The sequence below is a fragment of the Sander lucioperca genome, chromosome 1 (genome assembly GCF_008315115.2).
Source record: "Sander lucioperca isolate FBNREF2018 chromosome 1, SLUC_FBN_1.2, whole genome shotgun sequence".
Classification (NCBI taxonomy): Eukaryota; Metazoa; Chordata; class Actinopteri; order Perciformes; family Percidae; genus Sander; species Sander lucioperca.
This window is the reverse complement of record NC_050173.1, coordinates 20,012,374-20,023,721: the sequence shown is the minus strand read 5'-3', so window position 1 is coordinate 20,023,721 and position 11,348 is coordinate 20,012,374. Positions and strand designations below refer to the sequence as shown.

At 42.1% G+C, this 11,348-nt stretch overlaps 1 long non-coding RNA gene across 1 annotated transcript; it reads right to left on the bottom strand.

Annotated features, from left to right (window-relative positions):
* Positions 1-4,967: 4,967 nt before the first annotated feature.
* LOC116037845 lies at positions 4,968-9,438 on the bottom strand. Its single transcript, XR_004101964.1, has 2 exons — positions 9,380-9,438; positions 4,968-6,277 (listed from the first exon to the last, which is right to left on the bottom strand). It is a non-coding gene; the product is annotated as an uncharacterized LOC116037845 (long non-coding RNA).
* Between the last annotated feature and the right edge of the window lie 1,910 nt (positions 9,439-11,348).

Genomic DNA, 11,348 nt, shown 5'->3' with positions numbered 1-11,348 from the left:
ATAACTATTGCATTGTGATACAAAAGACTGGACCTTAGCACTATGTAACTGAACACATGCATATCTGTTTATCACTAGCTGCACAGAAACCCACCAGATCTGAGTTACATAGGGCAACGGCTCAATAATCTGCCCTGACACACTATACATGATTATATAAGAGTATAAAATAACCAGAAAGTGTAGTGGAAGAGGTATTTCTGATATTAAAAAGTAGTATTCTCCATTAGTCTCGCCTGTATGTTGACACGCATTAGTGGCACAATTATAAAAGCTGTGGTCTAATCTTTTAAAAGTCCCAGGATAATGTTGGAAATGGTCAGAGGAGAAGGGTAGAGGGGGATGGAAGAGGGATAAGGGGAGGAAGGGGAGGAGAGAAACTCAATCTAAAGCACCAGGTGCACCTTTTGTCGACATAATCTCCCAACCCTTGAGACCGTGCACACACTAGCCAGCATATACAGCCTTTCATATGTACACATGCTGCTTTTTCGGCCGGGGGATTTGGATCCTGGGTTGGCGCTGGTCATATGTAAAAGGGGACTCTCAGGTCAGTGCGCTGCCAGAACAGGGGTTTGGTCCATTTTGTTTTAGCCACACTTGTGTGATAATCAATTGGACAAAACCTTTAACATTGGTTATTGTTAGTATTGTAGTGATGATAAGGATTGATCACAACAAGTGAACATTGTGTACAAAAGAATACCTGTGCAGATTAACAGGAATCAGGAGGAAGCAAAAGAGAGCCTACATGTCTTCGGGGAAAATGCTGTCACATGTGAAAACCCACATGTGAATTTAGAGCACATGTCCTCCTCCGACACAAGTGCTTTCATGTGTGAACCAGTTCTCACATTGTATTCTGACATCCAATGTTTCTACTTCAGATGGAAAGAAAAATCCATCAGTATGTATCATTTATATGCAGTATTTGAACAACTAATAGATGATAAAATGAACACACTATAATGTAGATGTTAGCAGTTATGAGGACATTTTTTGTCAACAACTATGACTCAATATATGAAGTAGAAGGCTTGACAATGTAGTTGTTATCATATATAATAAGCCTTTGTAAGTTTTTAACACATTCACTGAAAGTTTAAACCATTTTAAAACCTGCCTGTGAGTGATTTGGGTATGTGTATGAACACATAATGAATGCTAATTTGTCAATAAATATAATTATGAGTATCATTTTATGTTTACAGGTATGTTCTCCAGCACTTGTATAAGAAGTTGTAGACAAATACCTAAATGAATAAATTCTTAAAGCAAGACTATGTAACTCTTGAAGAAGAAACAACACTCTCTTCCTCTTGCAAATAAAATGTTGAATTCATAAGCAATAAAACACACCCTCGCTCAGTTCAACACACTCCGGGCCCTGGAGTGACCAGTATGGTGGCTAATGTTAACTAGTATTAGCAAACCTCAGAGAGATATTGCTGAAGTCTGTTTGCTGGCTTATTACTTCCTCTCTACTTGTGGGACTTGTGGGAAATGTTAGCATATCATTATCCTGTCATCATTAACATAATCATATCATTTGTGCCCAAAAAATTACACAGGCGTGCTTTAAAATGCCCTCATATTTGCTAACAACTACATTACAGTGTGTTGTGAAGCATTATTTTAAGTGTTTATATACTGCTTATGAATGCTAAATATGTCAGATGCACCCAATAGTACCTGCGACTATTTTTCCAGAAGTTTGCAGATAAAGAAAAAAAACAAAAACAAAACCAAATTCTTAAGAAGAACGACATGCAGAACAGCAGTGGTTGAATGAGCTCATTGAGTGTGTGTGTGTGTGTGTGTGTGTGTGTGTGTGTGTGTGTGTGTTAAAGGGAACATGACCTGAGCTCTCACCCATTGTGAGCCTACAGACATGTATTGATGCCTGTCAATCAGTCCCTTACATTGCACAGGGAGGACAAGGGAGTGGAAACAAAGATCTGTTTTTAGAATAGAAGCAGTTGCTGTTGCTGTGCATCTAAAAGCTTGAAACATTGAAAACCTTGGATTGTACAAAAACACACCCTTGAATAACATTACAGGCCGTGTTAATCAATGGCTCTTACCACAGTGGATTTAAGCAGAGCGGGCGCCCCTTGTCCACAATCCCTCACCCGTCATCCTTTAAGCTCGACCCCTAAACTCCTGTGAAGCCTCAAGTAGGGACGAAGCCAAGGACGGAGCAGGCTGCTCATTGTGATTTAATCTCTCTTTGCCTCTCTCTCTACTGCCAGAACAAACATCAAATATGGCCTCCTTATCAGGCTAGCCCTGCTCTATCTATCTATCGCCAATCAATATCTCCTATTCTGTGTGTGCAGGCCTGTACGTTTGTGTGTGTGTGTGTGTGTGTGTGTGTGTGTGTGTGTGTGTGTGTGTGTGTGTGTGTGTGTGTGTGTGTGTGTGTGTGTGTGTGTGTGTGTGAAACAGGTCTCAAGGGCTGTGCTAACTAAGGTCAAAGATCAGGTATAACCCTCCAGCATGGAATGACAGATGTGGCTGAAGGGAAACAAGATAAAAGAAAAGAGAAAAGAAGAAAGAAGCAAGAGATTTATAGAAGTTCTGTGTGTCCTAAACAAGACATCATAAAAAAGAAGAAACTGTTGTTATTATTGCTTGTGTTGTTTCTACAGCAGGTATAAGATTGCCTCAGGCAGAGGGCAGACACCAGATCAGCTTACCTGAGTGAATGTCAGCCTTGAACAATGGACTGGAAGCGTTATCAGTGTCCTACTACCTTTGTAGAAGTACCACCAACTAAACGAGCAACTGTATGGTCACACGGTGGTGAATAGCTCTTTATTACATGCTTCCTTCAGTCACAGCGAATAGGAATGAATATCAAAAGGCGTTGGCTTCTTTTCTGCTTCCTGTTTGCAGCAAGGAAAGAGAACCAAATGTTATGCTGAAGCCTCCAACACACACACACACACACACACACACACACACACACACACACAGAGGGGTAAATCAAAAGGTAGTGTACATGCATTAAAGCCATTTTCTCCCCTGCATGGACAAGAATTAACATAGGAAAGAAAGAAAATAAGTGAATGCATATGCATTGAGGGGGGCTCCTGAGGTGATATGACACTCTGCCTGTGCCTCTATTCACCATGAAACAGCTCCATAAAGCTGCAAAATGCTGCCAGAGCTGCAGCCGGCTGCAATGCTGTTAGAGATAGATGGAGAGAGGGAGAGAGAGTGAGAGAGAGAGAGAGAGAGAGTGTGAGAGGGGGGGAATCCTTTGTTCTGTCAAGGACTTAACACAATCAGAGTGTACAGTGTGTCAGGAGCGCACAGGCATATATCAACTTCAATCTCTTTTTAATGAAAAATCCTGCCCTCTCTAATATGTGCAAATTAACCTCTTCTCCTCCCTCCCTCCCTCCCTTCCTCCTCCCCTCCTGCCGCTTCCCCTCCTCTCAGCCCTCTCCCTAGCAGAGGCCCCTCGGCTCCCACTCCCCACTCTTCTTTTAGCTCTCCACCCTCTTTTCTGTCCCTCTTCTTCCTCTTTTTCCACTGTTTCACTTCACTTTTACCAATTTTTCAATGTGTGTCTCATTCAGAGGTAGAGGGCGAGACAATAGCAAGGGAAGAAGAGAGGTATTGATAGAGACTCTTTGCTTTCCATTAACTTGTTGCTTTAGCCACCCAACCCCCCACAGCAATTATCTAGATCACTTAGTAAGAAAAAGAAACAAAATCAAAAACAAAGCACAAAAACATCACAAAGTCAGTGTCCAGCAGCAGAATTAAAATTCACCCTCCATCCTCTGCTCTCTTTGGTTTTCATCTCTCTGCTCCGGCACACACTCCGAATCATGCTATTACCCTGATTATCCTGATGAGTTGGTCAGATCCTCGCCTTCTCATTCTGCCCATGCTGATTGTAATTTAGAAATTACACCTAATGAGGATTTTTTAAAAACAGGACGGCCACTCTGTGCTGCCAGCTCCACGCCGCTCCCTGGCCTAATGGATTTCCTGGTATGGAATCCATTTTTCCCCCCTTTCTGCCCTGCAGGGGGTCCAGCTAGCCAAGCCCTCCCTCCCTCCCTCCCTCCTCTGCTCTCACCCCCTCCCATATCCCCTACCCTCCACTCCCCCCCCCTACTCCACTAATTGGGGGCGACTGGTTTTGGTGAAAAGAAGTCATAATCATTGTTTCTGCTGCTAATTTAAGTGGTTAAGTGTACGGCATCAGCTTGCAGAATGAGGAAATGAGTATGATTAAATTTACATTTTTTAATCTTAACAGCTAAAGTGCCAATTTCCTTTTTATGGTTTTGATGGAGGCTTCTGAAAGTTCAACTCCATATGACAGTTTGCACAAGATAAATGCATATGTTGTGGTTTTTGTAGCGTCTCAAGAGGGTTTTGGTTGGTTCTTATTTTTATTTTTTTCATTTAAGTGGTGGTTAAGATGCCAAAAAACAACTGCTTTTCAAAGGATCACATCAGTATCTTGTGCTATAAATAAAGAGAAATGTCAATTTGAAGATTGTCAGAATAAAAGCAACAGAGAACCAAATTAGCTTCTTTTTTAACTTATCCTTATTTTATGGAGGAATGTGATCCATCAGATGTCTGTGGCTTATAGTTTTAACCTGCCCTAGTCTCACAGACACCTGTATGACCTGTGTGTGTGTGTGTGTGTGTGTGTGTGTGTGTGTGTGTGTGTGTGTGTGTGTGTGTGTGTGTGTGTGTGTTTAAAGGAGTGTTTGGCAGTAATGGCGGGAACAAACACACATACACAGGCACGCATGAAAATCAAAGCCATCAACAGCTTGTGATGAAGTGAGACGTCGTGGCATAAACAGAGTGTGCCGTTACCATGGAAGCCACTTTCACCTCACAGGCCGAGAGAGACGGGCCGAGAGACAGGAAAACACAAAGAGCCAACGAGAAAGGGAGGGAGTGACAGAAAAACAGTAACAGACAGACAGTGTGTTACAAGCTCTCCTTCAGCTACATTTATGAGCTTTTCAAACCCTCCTGAGCTTTTTTACTACTTTCCTTCCTCTGGAAAAGAAAAACTGTATTTGTACAGTAAGAGATTCAAAGAAAAGGAAAAGTTCATTGAAACGTTGTTTCTTAGCTGGTTGAACATTCACAAGTTTAATGAGCACATCACTAAGCTGACATACAGTGGCTGTTGGAGGGGTTTTGTGGTTTTGGAGCCACATCTGTCCCTGTTTTCTTTTCTAGTTCTATTGCAGGTCAAAGCCTTTAGACTTCAGATAGCTTGTGTCAACATTTCTGTTGGAGAGACAGCAGGTTTCCCTTACAATCGTTTGGTAATTGATGCAGTAACTGGGACATTTTTGATTCATGAGTTTATGAGGAGTTTGAACACAGTGTATCAAAAATCCTTAAATGTATTGCTCACTTTGTCAGGCATCAGTTTGATCATTCTCCCATACATTTTCTACCACCACACATGCATTTCACTTTATGAGGAGATAACCAAGTTTTAAAATCCCCTCAGCTAGAACTGGAACAAATCACTACCTGCATTTTCTGCATAGCACTGAATGTCCACTTCACTCACCAATTTATAATAATCAAGCCTGTTGCAGGAAATTGAAAATAGCGACCTGGTCATGACATCAGACAGGCTGTCCGAATGGAGAATATCTGCCTTCTTTTGGCAAAGACACTAATGACAAATTCCCTTCCTTTATATGATATAATTGATTCATCTTAGCCAAATGGGAACCTTTATCCATTTAATCCAGCTCATTTTCGCTCTTAGAGATGGAACCACAGGTTACATAACTTATACAAAGAGCAGCATATTGAAAAGCAGAAATTAGCTTAGATGTGACTTCAAAAAGGAGTGTAGAGAAAAAATGAGCATGTCTGCTTATGAAGACATGATTCCATGTACGTCCAAAGTCTATCAGGTCGCTGGGTTTGATTTCCTTGCAATCAGTGATTTTGCATGTTTTAGCTGCACTGTCTTGTCCACCTCAAAGCCTGAGTGCTGCAGAGTGAAAGACTAAACTCCATACCTTCTGCAAAAAGGTCGGATGAGCAAGGCTGCTGGAGCGATCCTAGCTTTCAAGGTTTGCCAGGGAGGCTACAGGAGGTAATCAGAGGAAAATATGTCCTCTCCTCCTCTTCTTTTAGACCTCCATTAGACCAGCCTGCCTCTGTCTGGGAAAATTGATTTTAACCCTCCCCTCCTCCTCTCCTCTTTTTTTTGCGTCTCATATTCCATTTGAGGCTTGTTCATCCACTCTCGAGAGCAGTTCTGCGAGACAGAGAGAGAAAAGCGAATAGTTAGGCCACGACAGGTTGTTCACACATATAGTTACCCACCCCCAACAGCAGCCACAGGGGCTCCAGTCTCATATCGGTCAAGTGCAGACACACAGAGGCCTGCTGTGGTAAGAACTTCTTTCTTTCCCCCTGTTTTCTCTTTACTCGTCCTCATCTACCTAATCCCTTCCTTCCTCTTCTGTTCTTTCTCCATCTCTTCCTCTCTCTCTGTTGCTCTTCCACCAGTCTTCACACTTGCATCCTACCCCCCTCTCTCAGAGCCAAGTCTTGGATCAATGCACCATTGATTTTCCTATCAATGAACATTAGTATGGATCAGACTGCTGCTTGCACTGCCCTGCCCTGAAAAACTACACACACACATGCACACGCACGGACATACATACATGCACTGAGAGTGCCTGTTGCCACAGGGACCCCAGATTTCATCACTGCAAAAAGGACGAACTGGGTGCTGTGGACAAAGGAAGAGCAGCAAGGAAAGACAGCAACAGAAATAAAGGAGGGTGGGATTGATAAAAAAGAGGTTCTAGTTGAGTGCACAGGAGCCAATCAATGAAAGGAGTGACAGAAAGGGTAGGAAATGAAATCAGACTGAGCAGAGTTAGTGTTTGTCTTCACGTGAAGGAAACAGTCTTTGGTCAACTGCCTGCTAGTCGATTCACTGCAGAATAATTCAGTCTGATTGGCACCCAGCTCAGGCTGTTGATAATGGCTGCTGATCATGACAATGAATGGATGCGTGCGCTTTATACACCTTTGGGTGTCTTTCTCTATCCCTCTCCCTCTCACACAGACACGAACACACACGTCTCTTTCCTCTCTCTCACCCTATAATGGGCTCTGAGTCAGGTGGAGATTGACACTTTTCTTTCTGCTTTGCTCCTTTTGTGTCCAACATTGTATTCACTCCACACAAACCGACAGTGGCCTCTCGGAGAGCACATTTCTGCACACATCAGCTACATTTTGCATCACCAAACAATGAATCTGTGCTTACACTCGGCGTTACCATCTTCAATTAACTCTGCATTTAGGGAAAAGTGGAGGAGGAAGAGAAACAGAACAGTAAATATTTTCTATTTTTGTGTGTGTAGTGTGTGCAATGCACACTGTTACTTTAATAAATGGACGACTGTATAAAGGGTCTTTATAATTAACTGTGCTTTCGTGCACAGTGTGAGAGGCCATGCATGTCTTTGCAGTATGTGACGGTATATAAATGGTCCTTTTTGGGGTTTTCCGAAGTAATGTAGTTTCTTTCATAATTACATTTCCTCATCTCTTTCCTTTGTCAAACACAGAGAGAGAGAGAGAGAGAGAGAGAGAGAGAGAGAGAGATGCTGTGATGCTGCTCTTGATAGAACAAAGAAACATCCTTCTTTGGGAGGGCCTGCATGAAAGTTGATCCTCGGTTAAGACCCCACGTACAAGGAAACTGAGATGCCTCAGGGCCGTCCTTCGCCCTGCCTGATTGTAAAATGTTTAATTTGGGCTGTAGTGAATGCCTGCCAATCCCTCTATCTGTCTGTTTTTGTATTTATTTATTTAATTATTTAGCATAATTAATCATTTAGCTATGTTTATTTATTTATTTAAATTTATTTACTGTGTTGAATATTTTTTAATTTTTTTTTAACATTATATAACTTCCATAGTTACAGGAACATTTTTATAATTTCTAATATTCTGACACATTGTCAGCAGAGTAGTCCCATATGGGGCTCTGCTGCATAAGCACCAAGGGAGAAGTATGAATGGGTTGAATGAATGCAGTTGCAGAAAAACGTTGACCATACTGTTGTTTGGAAACTGTATTTAACTGTATTTGTTCTAAAGGGAGACAAAAATGTTGGTTTTCCTACATTTTTCTTATTTTCAACAAGTATTAACAGCTCTGTGCAGAATAGAATAGAATGCCTTCTATTCTCATTGTATCATTAAAAACACGGAGGGCTACTCCTGTAAGGTGCCTACTCAAAAACACATTATCCCCACATTAATTTATACATTCCACAGGAAATTAAAGGGAGACAAAAATGTTGGTTTACATTTTTTTCTGATTTTCATCAAGTATTTACAGCTCTGTGCAAGCCTGATTGGAAAAGTAGTTTGCGGGATAAAGCTTATTTTTGGACATAGAGAGGTTTTGAAGAACTGATGGGTAGGTTCATAAATGTGCAAATAGCCTTCAAAAATAAATAGGCTATGTGAGCTTTCACACCATACTTCTCTTTCAAAGCATCATAAAACATCTTTACAGATTCTTTTCACAACAAAGTCATACTCATAGTCTCAACAATCCTTTTATGCTCAGCTGCTATCAAACTGGCCTTGAGTATTTAAATGTCTGTATTTACCAAAATGTGCTGACAGAAATATTTGCTGGTATAACAACTTTACTTCTGGTTTCAAAGCCTAGACCCAACACAGATGGCCAACCATGGCCTTGTGGAAGATAGACAAGGCAGGTGAAAGGAGGAATATTCATGAATGTTATTGCTACAAACTATGGGACACACGCACGCACACACGAGCGCGCACACACACACGCACACACACACACACACACACACACACACACACACACACACACACACACACACACACACACACAGTCCACCTGTGGGAGCTGAAGAGTGGGGGGAACCCGCAGATATTTCTGTAAACATGTAGCTAGGCTAACCTTTGTAACCACAAAGTTCAATTACTCACTTAACTCACTTTGATCGAGACTTCTCCCTCTGTTTGAGGTTTTAACATGCGGACTGACTAAAATTAGCCTTCAGCAAGCGCTCAGTTCTGAGTAAACTACAGTTGTGGCATTGCCTACTCAAATCCATGTCTGATGGGCTCATCATAAGGAAAATGTAGCCTACGACTTCCAAACCAGCAGCTGCAGTGTTGAAAAACTAACCGGGCATGTTTTAACAATGTTGTAGACATTGTAAGTTATGGAACATTTGCATAACATAGCTATATAACAGACATCATACAGTAACAACGACGGTCTTAAATTGGCTGTAAGTGGAGCAATGCAGAGCCAAATGTGTTATATGTAAAGGACCCTAACAGCCTGCCGTCCTCAGTCAGCGGCAGGATAAATATGGCGGGTCCACCGTGAGAATATGTCTGAGGGGAAAAATAACAACATTCGTGTTAAATGTTTTTTAAAACTGTAAATACGTTATGTGAAAGAGATGTAGTCGCTAAACTACTCTCTCAGTTTGCCTTTGGTGCTCAGTGCGAAGCCGCCGTGTCGGGGATCCGAGCGGGACGTGAGCGGAAATCGAGCTCCTGACAGCGGCGGCAGAAGCAGTCAGCAGCCGGCAGGAAGCTGCTTTTCACCGGCAGACAAGAGGAGGAACAGCTGCCCCTGCACGCTCAGAGAATCACCGGCTCTCTCGCCATTTACCGTAGACTACCCTAAAACAAAAATATTATTAGCCCAATAGCCTGATAGAAAAAATTACATTTAAAATATATGATAATAGGAACATTTTGTATTCTAGCCAACGTAATAGGCTAAATGTTACAGACACAATGATATAGCCTTTTTTTTTTTTTTAAACAGTCATCTGTCAGAATGTTGATAATAATAATAATAATAATAATAATAATAATAATAATAATAATAATAATAATAATTACTATTATTATTATAAAATAATAGTTTATTATAATAGATAATTTTATCTAGTCTATATGTTTTAACCTATCTGTGGTAGCCTACTAAATAATTAATCATGAGACTAATTAGTTGGCTATTTATATTTTAAACATAGCCCGTGTGTTGTAGGCCTATGTTTTTTTCCTTTATTAGCGGCTTAGCCCATTGTATAGGTTATTAGAATATTGCATTGTTTATTTTCATATTTTAATAATATGCAGTTGCAGTGCTACACTATGAAAAGGTGAACAGCTGGTTAAAAACTAACCGTCTTATTGAATTTACGTCAGGTGATATTTGCATTTAATATCCCTCCGCCACACATTGGCCTGCCATATTGTAACTGTGATAGACAGGCTTAGAGGACTGTAATTACAATCACGTTGAAGCCCAAAAGATTTTATTGTCAAGAGTATGAGTGTGTAGGCTACACACACACACGTGCGCGCAAGCTTATTTTAGAGCTATGGATGTAGCCTATAGCCTACTTCTATAGGCTACATCACAAAATCACCACGGAGCCTCTATCGCCGTCACATCTGTCACATTTAGGGCTTCTGCCTTTAACCGGTGCTGCAGCCTGTGCGCGCTCCTAGTCATAATGGGAGGTGATGGTGGTGATGCTGCTGGTTTTAGAGATGGTGAATTAGAGCGGGCATGCGCGCTCTGGTAGAGGTGAATGTGAACAATTCGAATTTCCATATATGTCTTGTCACAAGGGAGACCCTCTCTCCTCCCCCTCCTTTTCCTCTCACACACACACACACACACACACACACACACACACACACACACACACACACACACACACACACACACACACACACACACACACACACACACACACACACAAACAGCCTCCCCCCTTTCTCTCTCCCTCCTTTCTTTGTTCCCCTCCGATGATTCCCTCTATGAGCCCCACAGGACAGAGAGAGAGAGAGAGAGAGAGAGAGAGAGAGAGAGAGAGAGAGAGAGAGAGAGAAACCGCACCACTGCCACCCAGCGGCCGCGGAGGCGCGCGTGACCGTGCGCGCGTGCCCTTTGTTAGCTCCGACCTCCATGAATTCCCATTAGCTCGTAGCCTATTAGAAAATCCGCCGGCTCCTTAACAACTTCGCTACATTTTACAAGCATTTTCATGCACAAGGTCGCTCACCCACCATTTTGCATTTAGGGTGTCGGCTCGAGCCGCTGGTGCGCCGACACACAGCCACGCGCCCTGCTGAAGTGTCCTTGAGCAAGACACTGACCCCATGCTGACCTCTGGGGACGGGCAGGGGGGATTTGTCCTTCTGAGATATATCATCAGAGGGTTGTATCCGCGCTTCTTTCTTACTCTTTTTCACCACCATATCTGACGGATTACACGTCA